Genomic DNA, 13,930 nt, shown 5'->3' on the forward strand with positions numbered 1-13,930 from the left:
AATGTTCATTTCATCTCAAATAGACAGCACAGCAAAATTGGACATCCAGAGTGCATCAAACATGATTTAGAGCTTGTTTATGGAAAATTTTTTTTCTGTATTTCAATGTTGCAACTTGCTGAAAACTGTCCACAATGTTCATTTCATCTCAAATAGACAGCACAGCAAAGTGGACATCCAGAGTGCATCAAACATGATTTAGAGCTTGTTTATGGAAAAATTTTTTTTTTTTCTGTATTTCAATGTTGCAACTTGCTGAAAACTGTCCACAATGTTCATTTCATCTCAAATAGACAGCACAGCAAAAATTGGACATCAGAGTGCATCAAACATGATTTAGAGCTTGTTTATGGATTTTTTTTTTCTGTATTTCAATGTTTGCTTCCACAATGTTCATTTCATCTCAAATAGACAGCACAGCAAAAATTGGACATCCAGAGTGCATCAAACATGATTTAAAGCTTGTTTATGGAAAAAACGTTTTTTCTGTATTTCAATGTTCAACTTTCTGAAAACTGTCCACAATGTTCATTTCATCTCAAATAGACAGCACAGCAAAATTGGACATCCAGAGTGCATCAAACATGATTTAGAGCTTGTTTATGGAAAAAGTTTTTCTGTATTTCAATGTTGCAACTTGCTGAAAACTGTCCACAATGTTCATTTCATCTCAAATAGACAGCACAGCAAAAATTGGACATCCAGAGTGCATCAAACATGATTTAGAGCTTGTTTATGGAAATTTTTTTTTCTGTATTTCAATGTTGCAACTTGCTGAAAACTGTCCACAATGTTCATTTCATCTCAAATAGACAGCACAGCAAAAATTGGACATCCAGAGTGCATCAAACATGATTTAGAGCTTGTTTATGGAAAAAACGTTTTCTGTATTTCAATGTTGCAACTTGCTGAAAACTGTCCACAATGTTCATTTCATCTCAAATAGACAGCACAGCAAAAAATTGGACATCCAGAGTGCATCAAACATGATTTAGAGCTTGTTTATGGAAAAAAATTTTTTTTTCTGTATTTCAATGTTGCAACTTGCTGAAAACTGTCCACAATGTTCATTTCATCTCAAATAGACAGCACAGCAAAAAATTGGACATCCAGAGTGCATCAAACATGATTTAGAGCTTGTTTATGGAAAAAATTTTTTCTGTATTTCAATGTTGCAACTTGCTGAAAACTGTCCACAATGTTCATTTCATCTCAAATAGACAGCACAGCAAAAAATTGGACATCCAGAGTGCATCAAACATGATTTAGAGCTTGTTTATGGAATTTTTTTTTTCTGTATTTCAATGTTGCAACTTGCTGAAAACTGTCCACAATGTTCATTTCATCTCAAATAGACAGCACAGCAAAAATTGGACATCCAGAGTGCATCAAACATGATTTAGAGCTTGTTTATGGAAATTTTTTTTTTCTGTATTTCAATGTTGCAACTTGCTGAAAACTGTCCACAATGTTCATTTCATCTCAAATAGACAGCACAGCAAAAATTGGACATCCAGAGTGCATCAAACATGATTTAGAGCTTGTTTATGGAAAAAACGTTTTTCTGTATTTCAATGTTGCAACTTGCTGAAAACTGTCCACAATGTTCATTTCATCTCAAATGGACAGCACAGCAAAAAATGGACATCCAGAGTGCATCAAACATGATTTAGAGCTTGTTTATGGAAAAAACGTTCTGTATTTCAATGTTGCAACTTGCTGAAAACTGTCCAAAGTGTTCATTTCATCTCAAATAGACAGCACAGCAAAATTGGACATCCAGAGTGCATCAAACATGATTTAGAGCTTGTTTATGGAAAAAAACGTTTTTCTGTATTTCAATGTTGCAACTTGCTGAAAACTGTCCACAATGTTCATTTCATCTCAAATAGACAGCACAGCAAAAATTGGACATCAGAGTGCATCAAACATGATTTAGAGCTTGTTTATGGAAAAAACGTTTTTCTGTATTTCAATGTTGCAACTTGCTGAAAACTGTCCACAATGTTCATTTCATCTCAAATAGACAGCACAGCAAAATTGGACATCAGAGTGCATCAAACATGATTTAGAGCTTGTTTATGGAAAAAACGTTTTTCTGTATTTCAATGTTGCAACTTGCTGAAAACTGTCCACAATGTTCATTTCATCTCAAATAGACAGCACAGCAAAATTGGACATCCAGAGTGCATCAAACATGATTTAGAGCTTGTTTATGGAAAATTTTTTTTTCTGTATTTCAATGTTGCAACTTGCTGAAAACTGTCCACAATGTTCATTTCATCTCAAATAGACAGCACAGCAAAATTGGACATCAGAGTGCATCAAACATGATTTAGAGCTTGTTTATGGAAAAAACGTTTTTCTGTATTTCAATGTTGCAACTTGCTGAAAACTGTCCACAATGTTCATTTCATCTCAAATAGACAGCACAGCAAAAAAATTGGACATCCAGAGTGCATCAAACATGATTTAGAGCTTGTTTATGGAAAAATTTTTTTTTCTGTATTTCAATGTTGCAACTTGCTGAAAACTGTCCACAATGTTCATTTCATCTCAAATAGACAGCACAGCAAAATTGGACATCAGAGTGCATCAAACATGATTTAGAGCTTGTTTATGGAAAAAATTTTTTTCTGTATTTCAATGTTGCAACTTGCTGAAAACTGTCCACACAATGTTCATTTCATCTCAAATAGACAGCACAGCAAAAATTGGACATCCAGAGTGCATCAAACATGATTTAGAGCTTGTTTATGGAATTTTTTTTTTCTGTATTTCAATGTTGCAACTTGCTGAAAACTGTCCACAATGTTCATTTCATCTCAAATAGACAGCACAGCAAAAATTGGACATCCAGAGTGCATCAAACATGATTTAGAGCTTGTTTATGGAAAAAAATTTTTTTTCTGTATTTCAATGTTGCAACTTGCTGAAAACTGTCCACAATGTTCATTTCATCTCAAATAGACAGCACAGCAAAAATTGGACATCCAGAGTGCATCAAACATGATTTAGAGCTTGTTTATGGAAAATTTTTTTTTTCTGTATTTCAATGTTGCAACTTGCTGAAAACTGTCCACAATGTTCATTTCATCTCAAATAGACAGCACAGCAAAAATTGGACATCCAGAGTGCATCAAACATGATTTAGAGCTTGTTTATGGATTTTTTTTTCTGTATTTCAATGTTGCAACTTGCTGAAAACTGTCCACAATGTTCATTTCATCTCAAATAGACAGCACAGCAAAAATTGGACATCCAGAGTGCATCAAACATGATTTAGAGCTTGTTTATGGAAAAAACGTTTTTTCTGTATTTCGACGTTGCAACTTGCTGAAAACTGTCCACAATGTTCATTTCATCTCAAATAGACAGCACAGCAAAAATTGGACATCCAGAGTGCATCAAACATGATTTAGAGCTTGTTTATGGAAAAAAAGTTCTGTATTTCAATGTTGCAACTTGCTGAAAACTGTCCACAATGTTCATTTCATCTCAAATAGACAGCACAGCAAAAATTGGACATCCAGAGTGCATCAAACATGATTTAGAGCTTGTTTATGGAAAAAAAATTTTTTTCTGTATTTCAATGTTGCAACTTGCTGAAAACTGTCCACAATGTTCATTTCATCTTAAATGGACAGCACATCAAAAAATTGGACATCCAGAGTGCATCAAATATGATTTCGAGCTTGTTTATGGAAAAAAAACGTTTTTCTGTATTTCAATGCTGCAACTTGCTGAAAACTGTCCACAATGGTCATTTCATCTCAAATAGAGAGCACAGCAAAAATTGGACATACAGAGTGCATCAAACATGATTTAGAGCTTTTTTATGGAAAAAATATTTTTTTCTGTATTTCAATGTTGCAACTTGCTGAAAACTGTCCACAATGTTCATTTCATCTCAAATAGACAGCACAGCAAAATTGGACATCAGAGTGCATCAAACATGATTTAGAGCTTGTTTATGGAAAAAATTTTTTTTTTTTCTGTATTTCAATGTTGCAACTTGCTGAAAACTGTCCACAATGTTCATTTCATCTCAAATAGACAGCACAGCAAAAATTGGACATCAGAGTGCATCAAACATGATTTAGAGCTTGTTTATGGAAAAAAACGTTTTTTCTGTATTTCAATGTTGCAACTTGAAAACTGTCCACAATGTTCATTTCATCTCAAATAGACAGCACAGCAAAATTGGACATCCAGAGTGCATCAAACATGATTTAGAGCTTGTTTATGGAAAAATTTTTTTTTCTGTATTTCAATGTTGCAACTTGCTGAAAACTGTCCACAATGTTCATTTCATCTCAAATAGACAGCACACAGCAAAAAATTGGACATCAGAGTGCATCAAACATGATTTAGAGCTTGTTTATGGAAAAAAAATTTTTTTTTCTGTATTTCAATGTTGCAACTTGCTGAAAACTGTCCACAATGTTCATTTCATCTCAAATAGACAGCACAGCAAAAATTGGACATCCAGAGTGCATCAAACATGATTTAGAGCTTGTTTATGGAAAAAATTTTTTTTCTGTATTTCAATGTTGCAACTTGCTGAAAACTGTCCACAATGTTCATTTCATCTCAAATAGACAGCACAGCAAAAATTGGACATCCAGAGTGCATCAAACATGATTTAGAGCTTGTTTATGGAAAAAAAAGTTTTTCTGTATTTCAATGTTGCAACTTGCTGAAAACTGTCCACAATGTTCATTTCATCTCAAATAGACAGCACAGCAAAAATTGGACATCCAGAGTGCATCAAACATGATTTAGAGCTTGTTTATGGATTTTTTTTTCTGTATTTCAATGTTGCAACTTGCTGAAAACTGTCCACAATGTTCATTTCATCTCAAATAGACAGCACAGCAAAAATTGGACATCCAGAGTGCATCAAACATGATTTAGAGCTTGTTTATGGAAAAAACGTTTTTCTGTATTTCAATGTTGCAACTTGCTGAAAACTGTCCACAATGTTCATTTCATCTCAAATAGACAGCACAGCAAAAATTGGACATCCAGAGTGCATCAAACATGATTTAGAGCTTGTTTATGGAATTTTTTTTTTTTCTGTATTTCAATGTTGCAACTTGCTGAAAACTGTCCACAATGTTCATTTCATCTCAAATAGACAGCACAGCAAAAATTGGACATCCAGAGTGCATCAAACATGATTTAGAGCTTGTTTATGGAAAAAACGTTTTTCTGTATTTCAATGTTGCAACTTGCTGAAAACTGTCCACAATGTTCATTTCATCTCAAATAGACAGCACAGCAAAAATTGGACATCCAGAGTGCATCAAACATGATTTAGAGCTTGTTTATGGAAAATTTTTTTTTTTCTGTATTTCAATGTTGCAACTTGCTGAAAACTGTCCACAATGTTCATTTCATCTCAAATAGACAGCACAGCAAAAATTGGACATCCAGAGTGCATCAAACATGATTTAGAGCTTGTTTATGGAAAAAACGTTTTTCTGTATTTCAATGTTGCAACTTGCTGAAAACTGTCCACAATGTTCATTTCATCTCAAATAGACAGCACAGCAAAAATTGGAAATCCAGAGTGCATCAAACATGATTTAGAGCTTGTTTATGGAAAAAACGTTTTTTCCGTATTTCAATGTTGCAACTTGCTGAAAACTGTCCACAATGATCATTTCATCTCAAATAGACAGCACAGCAAAAATTGCACACCCAGAGTGCATCAAACATGATTTAGAGCTTGTTTATGGGAAAAAATTTTTTTTCTGTATTTCAATGTTGCAACTTGCTGAAAACTGCCCACAATGATCATTTCATCTCAAATAGACAGCACAGCAAAAATTGGACATCAGAGTGCATCAAACATGATTTAGAGCTTGTTTATGGAAAAAACGTTTTTCTGTATTTCAATGTTGCAACTTGCTGAAAACTGTCCACAATGTTCATTTCATCTCAAATAGACAGCACAGCAAAAATTGGACATCAGAGTGCATCAAACATGATTTAGAGCTTGTTTATGGAAATTTTTTTCTGTATTTCAATGTTGCAACTTGCTGAAAACTGTCCACAATGTTCATTTCATCTCAAATAGACAGCACAGCAAAAATTGGACATCCAGAGTGCATCAAACATGATTTAGAGCTTGTTTATGGAAAAAACGTTTTTCTGTATTTCAATGTTGCAACTTGCTGAAAACTGTCCACAATGTTCATTTCATCTCAAATAGACAGCACAGCAAAAATTGGACATCCAGAGTGCATCAAACATGATTTAGAGCTTGTTTATGGATTTTTTTTTTCTGTATTTCAATGTTGCAACTTGCTGAAAACTGTCCACAATGTTCATTTCATCTCAAATAGACAGCACAGCAAAAATTGGACATCCAGAGTGCATCAAACATGATTTAGAGCTTGTTTATGGAAAAATTTTTTTTTTCTGTATTTCAATGTTGCAACTTGCTGAAAACTGTCCACAATGTTCATTTCATCTCAAATAGACAGCACAGCAAAATTGGACATCAGAGTGCATCAAACATGATTTAGAGCTTGTTTATGGAAAAAAACGTTTTTCTGTATTTCAATGTTGCAACTTGCTGAAAACTGTCCACAATGTTCATTTCATCTCAAATAGACAGCACAGCAAAAATTGGACATCCAGAGTGCATCAAACATGATTTAGAGCTTGTTTATGGAAAAAACGTTTTTCTGTATTTCAATGTTGCAACTTGCTGAAAACTGTCCACAATGTTCATTTCATCTCAAATAGACAGCACAGCAAAAATTGGACATCCAGAGTGCATCAAACATGATTTAGAGCTTGTTTATATGGATTTTTTTCTGTATTTCAATGTTGCAACTTGCTGAAAACTGTCCACAATGTTCATTTCATCTCAAATAGACAGCACAGCAAAAATTGGACATCCAGAGTGCATCAAACATGATTTAGAGCTTGTTTATGGAAAAAATTTTTTTTTCTGTATTTCAATGTTGCAACTTGCTGAAAACTGTCCACAATGTTCATTTCATCTCAAATAGACAGCACAGCAAAAATTGGACATCCAGAGTGCATCAAACATGATTTAGAGCTTGTTTATGGAAAAATTTTTTTTCTGTATTTCAATGTTGCAACTTGCTGAAAACTGTCCACAATGTTCATTTCATCTCAAATAGACAGCACAGCAAAAATTGGACATCCAGAGTGCATCAAACATGATTTAGAGCTTGTTTATGGAAATTTTTTTTTTTTCTGTATTTCAATGTTGCAACTTGCTGAAAACTGTCCACAATGTTCATTTCATCTCAAATAGACAGCACAGCAAAAATTGGACATCCAGAGTGCATCAAACATGATTTAGAGCTTGTTTATGGAAAAAACGTTTTTCTGTATTTCAATGTTGCAACTTGCTGAAAACTGTCCACAATGTTCATTTCATCTCAAATAGACAGCACAGCAAAAATTGGACATCCAGAGTGCATCAAACATGATTTCGAGCTTGTTTATGGAAAAATATTTTTTCTGTATTTCAATGTTGCAACTTGCTGAAAACTGTCCACAATGGTCATTTCATCTCAAATAGACAGCACAGCAAAAACTGGACATCCAGAGTGCATTAAACATGATTTAGAGCTTGTTTATGGATTTTTTTTTCTGTATTTCAATGTAGCAACTTGCTGAAAACTGTCCAAAATGTTCCTTTCATCTCAAATAGACAGCACAGCAAAACATTGGACATCCAGAGTGCATCAAACATGATTTAGAGCTTGTTTATGGAAAAAACGTTTTTTTCTGTATTTCAATGTTGCAACTTGCTGAAAACTGTCCACAATGTTCATTTCATCTTAAATAGACAGCACAGCAAATAAATTGGACATCCAGAGTGCATCAAACATGATTTCGAGCTTGTTTATGGAATTTTTTTTTTTTTTTCTGTATTTCAATGTTGCAACTTGCTGAAAACTGTCCACAATGTTCATTTCATCTCAAATAGACAGCACAGCAAAATTGGACATCAGAGTGCATCAAACATGATTTAGAGCTTGTTTATGGAAAAAACGTTTTTCTGTATTTCAATGTTGCAACTTGCTGAAAACTGTCCACAATGTTCATTTCATCTCAAATAGACAGCACAGCAAAATTGGATCAGAGTGCATCAAACATGATTTAGAGCTTGTTTATGGAAAAAACGTTTTTCTGTATTTCAATGTTGCAACTTGCTGAAAACTGTCACAATGTTCATTTCATCTCAAATAGACAGCACAGCAAAATTGGACATCCAGAGTGCATCAAACATGATTTAGAGCTTGTTTATGGAAAAAACGTTTTTTCTGTATTTCAATGTTGCAACTTGCTGAAAACTGTCCACAATGTTCATTTCATCTCAAATAGACAGCACAGCAAAAATTGGACATCCAGAGTGCATCAAACATGATTTAGAGAGCTTGTTTATGGAAAAAACGTTTTTCTGTATTTCAATGTTGCAACTTGCTGAAAACTGTCCACAATGTTCATTTCATCTCAAATAGACAGCACAGCAAAAATTGGACATCCAGAGTGCATCAAACATGATTTAGAGCTTGTTTATGGAAAAAACGTTTTTCTGTATTTCAATGTTGCAACTTGCTGAAAACTGTCCACAATGTTCATTTCATCTCAAATAGACAGCACAGCAAAAATTGGACATCCAGAGTGCATCAAACATGATTTTAGAGCTTGTTTATGGAAAAAAGTTTTTCTGTATTTCAATGTTGCAACTTGCTGAAAACTGTCCACAATGTTCATTTCATCTCAAATAGACAGCACAGCAAAAATTGGACATCAGAGTGCATCAAACATGATTTAGAGCTTGTTTATGGAAAAAAAAAACGTTTTTCTGTATTTCAATGTTGCAACTTGCTGAAAACTGTCCACAATGTTCATTTCATCTCAAATAGACAGCACAGCAAAAATTGGACATCCAGAGTGCATCAAACATGATTTAGAGCTTGTTTATGGAAAAAACGTTTTTCTGTATTTCAATGTTGCAACTTGCTGAAAACTGTCCACAATGTTCATTTCATCTCAAATAGACAGCACAGCAAAATGGACAGCAAAGTGACATCAAAGTGCATCAAACATGATTTAGAGCTTGTTTATGGAAAATTTTTTTTCTGTATTTCAATGTTGCAACTTGCTGAAAACTGTCCACAATGTTCATTTCATCTCAAATAGACAGCACAGCAAAATTGGACATCCAGAGTGCATCAAACATGATTTAGAGCTTGTTTATGGAAAAAAATTTTTTTTTCTGTATTTCAATGTTGCAACTTGCTGAAAACTGTCCACAATGTTCATTTCATCTCAAATAGACAGCACAGCAAAATTGGACATCCAGAGTGCATCAAACATGATTTAGAGCTTGTTTATGGAAAATTTTTTTTTCTGTATTTCAATGTTGCAACTTGCTGAAAACTGTCCACAATGTTCATTTCATCTCAAATAGACAGCACAGCAAAATTGGACATCAGAGTGCATCAAACATGATTTAGAGCTTGTTTATGGAAAAAACGTTTTTCTGTATTTCAATGTTGCAACTTGCTGAAAACTGTCCACAATGTTCATTTCATCTCAAATAGACAGCACAGCAAAAATTGGACATCCAGAGTGCATCAAACATGATTTAGAGCTTGTTTATGAAAAAACGTTTTTCTGTATTTCAATGTTGCAACTTGCTGAAAACTGTCCACAATGTTCATTTCATCTCAAATAGACAGCACAGCAAAATTGGACATCAGAGTGCATCAAACATGATTTAGAGCTTGTTTATGGAAAAATTTTTTTTTCTGTATTTCAATGTTGCAACTTGCTGAAAACTGTCCACAATGTTCATTTCATCTCAAATAGACAGCACAGCAAAAATTGGACATCCAGAGTGCATCAAACATGATTTAGAGCTTGTTTATAATTTTTTTTTTTCTGTATTTCAATGTTGCAACTTGCTGAAAACTGTCCACAATGTTCATTTCATCTCAAATAGACAGCACAGCAAAAATTGGACATCCAGAGTGCATCAAACATGATTTAGAGCTTGTTTATGGAAAAAACGTTTTTCTGTATTTCAATGTTGCAACTTGCTGAAAACTGTCCACAATGTTCATTTCATCTCAAATAGACAGCACAGCAAAATTGGACATCCAGAGTGCATCAAACATGATTTAGAGCTTGTTTATGGAAAAAAACGTTTTTTCTGTATTTCAATGTTGCAACTTGCTGAAAACTGTCCACAATGTTCATTTCATCTCAAATAGACAGCACAGCAAAAATTGGACATCCAGAGTGCATCAAACATGATTTAGAGCTTGTTTATGGAAAAAAAGTTTTTCTGTATTTCAATGTTGCAACTTGCTGAAAACTGTCCACAATGTTCATTTCATCTCAAATAGACAGCACAGCAAAAAATTGGACACCCAGAGTGCATCAAACATGATTTAGAGCTTGTTTTTTGGAAATTTTTTTTTTCTGTATGTCAATGTTGCAACTTGCTGAAAACTGTCCACAATGTTCATTTCATCTCAAATATACAGCACACAGCAAAAATTGGACATCCAGAGTGCATCAAACATGATTTAGAGCTTGTTTATGTAAAAAACGTTTTTCTGTATTTCAATGTTGCAGCCTGCTGAAAACTGTCCACAATGTTCATTTCATCTCAAATAGACAGCACAGCAAAAAATGGACATCCAGAGTGCATCAAACATGATTTAGAGCTTGTTTATGGAAAAAAGTTTTTTCTGTATTTCAATGTTGCAACTTGCTGAAAACTGTCCACAATGTTCATTTCATCTCAAATAGACAGCACAGCAAAATTGGACATCAGAGTGCATCAAACATGATTTAGAGCTTGTTTATGGAAAAAATTTTTTTTTCTGTATTTCAATGTTGCAACTTGCTGAAAACTGTCCACAATGTTCATTTCATCTCAAATAGACAGCACAGCAAAAATTGGACATCAGAGTGCATCAAACATGATTTAGAGCTTGTTTATGAAAAAAGTTTTTCTGTATTTCAATGTTGCAACTTGCTGAAAACTGTCCACAATGTTCATTTCATCTCAAATAGACAGCACAGCAAAAATTGGACATCAGAGTGCATCAAACATGATTTAGAGCTTGTTTATGGAAAAAAGTTTTTTTTCTGTATTTCAATGTTGCAACTTGCTGAAAACTGTCCACAATGTTCATTTCATCTCAAATAGACAGCACAGCAAAAATTGGACATCCAGAGTGCATCAAACATGATTTAGAGCTTGTTTATGGAAAAAACGTTTTTTTCTGTATTTCAATGTTGCAACTTGCTGAAAACTGTCCACAATGTTCATTTCATCTCAAATAGACAGCACAGCAAAAATTGGACATCAGAGTGCATCAAACATGATTTAGAGCTTGTTTATGGAAAAACGTTTTTCTGTATTTCAATGTTGCAACTTGCTGAAAACTGTCCACAATGTTCATTTCATCTCAAATAGACAGCACAGCAAAATTGGACATCCAGAGTGCATCAAACATGATTTAGAGCTTGTTTATGGAAAAAAACGTTTTTCTGTATTTCAATGTTGCAACTTGCTGAAAACTGTCCACAATGTTCATTTCATCTCAAATAGACAGCACAGCAAAAATTGGACATCAGAGTGCATCAAACATGATTTAGAGCTTGTTTATGGAAAAAACGTTTTTCTGTATTTCAATGTTGCAACTTGCTGAAAACTGTCCACAATGTTCATTTCATCTCAAATAGACAGCACAGCAAAAAATTGGACATCCAGAGTGCATCAAACATGATTTAGAGCTTGTTTATGGAAAAAAAAACGTTTTCTGTATTTCAATGTTGCAACTTGCTGAAAACTGTCCACAATGTTCATTTCATCTCAAATAGACAGCACAGCAAAATTGGACATCCAGAGTGCATCAAACATGATTTAGAGCTTGTTTATGGAAAAAACGTTTTTTCTGTATTTCAATGTTGCAACTTGCTGAAAACTATCCACAATGTTCATTTAATCTCAAATATACAGCACAGCAAAAATTGGACATCCAGAGAGCATCAAACATGATTTAGAGCTTGTTTATGAAATTTTTTTTTTCTGTATTTCAATGTTGCAACTTGCTGAAAACTGTCCACAGTGTTCATTTCATCTCAAATAGACAGCACATACAAAATTGGACATCCAGAGTGCATCAAACATGATTTAGAGCTTGTTTATGGAAAAAACGTTTTTTCTGTATTTCAATGTTGCAACTTGCTGAAAACTGTCCACAATGTTCATTTCATCTCAAATAGACAGCACAGCAAAAATTGGACATCCAGAGTGCATCAAACATGATTTAGAGCTTTTTTATTTGGAAAAAAATAGACAGCACAGCAAAATTGGACATCCAGAGTGCTCATTTTAAGCTTGTTTATGGAAAAAAAACTTTTTCTGTATTTCAATGTTGCAACTTGCTGAAAACTGTCCACAATGTTCATTTCATCTCAAATAGACAGCACAGCAAAAATTGGACATCCAGAGTGCATCAAACATGATTTAGAGCTTGTTTATGGAAAAATTTTTTTTTTCTGTATTTCAATGTTGCAACTTGCTGAAAACTGTCCACAATGTTCATTTCATCTCAAATAGACAGCACAGCAAAAATTGGACATCCAGAGTGCATCAAACATGATTTCGAGCTTGTTTATGGAAAAAACGTTTTTCTGTATTTCAATGTTGCAACTTGCTGAAAACTGTCCACAATGTTCATTTCATCTCAAATAGACAGCACAGCAAAAATTGGACATCCAGAGTGCATTAAACATGATTTAGAGCTTGTTTATGGATTTTTTTTTCTGTATTTCAATGTAGCAACTTGCTGAAAACTGTCCACAATGTTCCTTTCATCTCAAATAGACAGCACAGCAAAAAATTGGACATCCAGAGTGCATCAAACATGATTTAGAGCTTGTTTATGAAATTTTTTTTTTTCTGTATTTCAATGTTGCAACTTGCTGAAAACTGTCCACAATGTTCATTTCATCTCAAATAGACAGCACAGCAAAAATTGGACATCCAGAGTGCATCAAACATGATTTAGAGCTTGTTTATGGAAAAATTTTTTTTTTTTCTGTATTTCAATGTTGCAACTTGCTGAAAACTGTCCACAATGTTCATTTCATCTCAAATAGACAGCACAGCAAAAATTGGACATCAGAGTGCATCAAACATGATTTAGAGCTTGTTTATGGAAAAAAGTTTTTCTGTATTTCAATGTTGCAACTTGCTGAAAACTGTCCACAATGTTCATTTCATCTCAAATAGACAGCACAGCAAAATTGGACATCAGTGCATCAAACATGATTTAGAGCTTGTTTATGGAAAAATTTTTTTTTCTGTATTTCAATGTTGCAACTTGCTGAAAACTGTCCACAATGTTCATTTCATCTCAAATAGACAGCACAGCAAAAATTGGACATCAGAGTGCATCAAACATGATTGCTTGTTTATGGAAAAAATTTTTTTTCTGTATTTCAATGTTGCAACTTGCTGAAAACTGTCCACAATGTTCATTTCATCTCAAATAGACAGCACAGCAAAATTGGACATCCAGAGTGCATCAAACATGATTTAGAGCTTGTTTATGGAAAATTTTTTTTTCTGTATTTCAATGTTGCAACTTGCTGAAAACTGTCCACAATGTTCATTTCATCTCAAATAGACAGCACAGCAAAATTGGACATCCAGAGTGCATCAAACATGATTTAGAGCTTGTTTATGGAAAAAACGTTTTTCTGTATTTCAATGTTGCAACTTGCTGAAAACTGTCCACAATGTTCATTTCATCTCAAATAGACAGCACAGCAAAAATTGGACATCAGAGTGCATCAAACATGATTTAGAGCTTGTTTATGGAAATTTTTTTTTTTTCTGTAT

General features: G+C 33.8%; 1 long non-coding RNA gene across 1 annotated transcript; it reads right to left on the minus strand.

The window, feature by feature from the left end:
* Positions 1 to 6,693: 6,693 nt before the first annotated feature.
* LOC127917386 (uncharacterized) lies at positions 6,694 to 13,118 on the minus strand. Its single transcript, XR_008097212.1, has 2 exons — positions 12,712 to 13,118; positions 6,694 to 6,830 (listed from the first exon to the last, which is right to left on the minus strand). It is a non-coding gene; the product is annotated as an uncharacterized LOC127917386 (long non-coding RNA).
* Positions 13,119 to 13,930: the final 812 nt, after the last annotated feature.

The sequence above is a fragment of the Oncorhynchus keta genome, unplaced genomic scaffold (assembly GCF_023373465.1).
Source record: "Oncorhynchus keta strain PuntledgeMale-10-30-2019 unplaced genomic scaffold, Oket_V2 Un_contig_11377_pilon_pilon, whole genome shotgun sequence".
Classification (NCBI taxonomy): domain Eukaryota; kingdom Metazoa; phylum Chordata; class Actinopteri; order Salmoniformes; family Salmonidae; genus Oncorhynchus; species Oncorhynchus keta.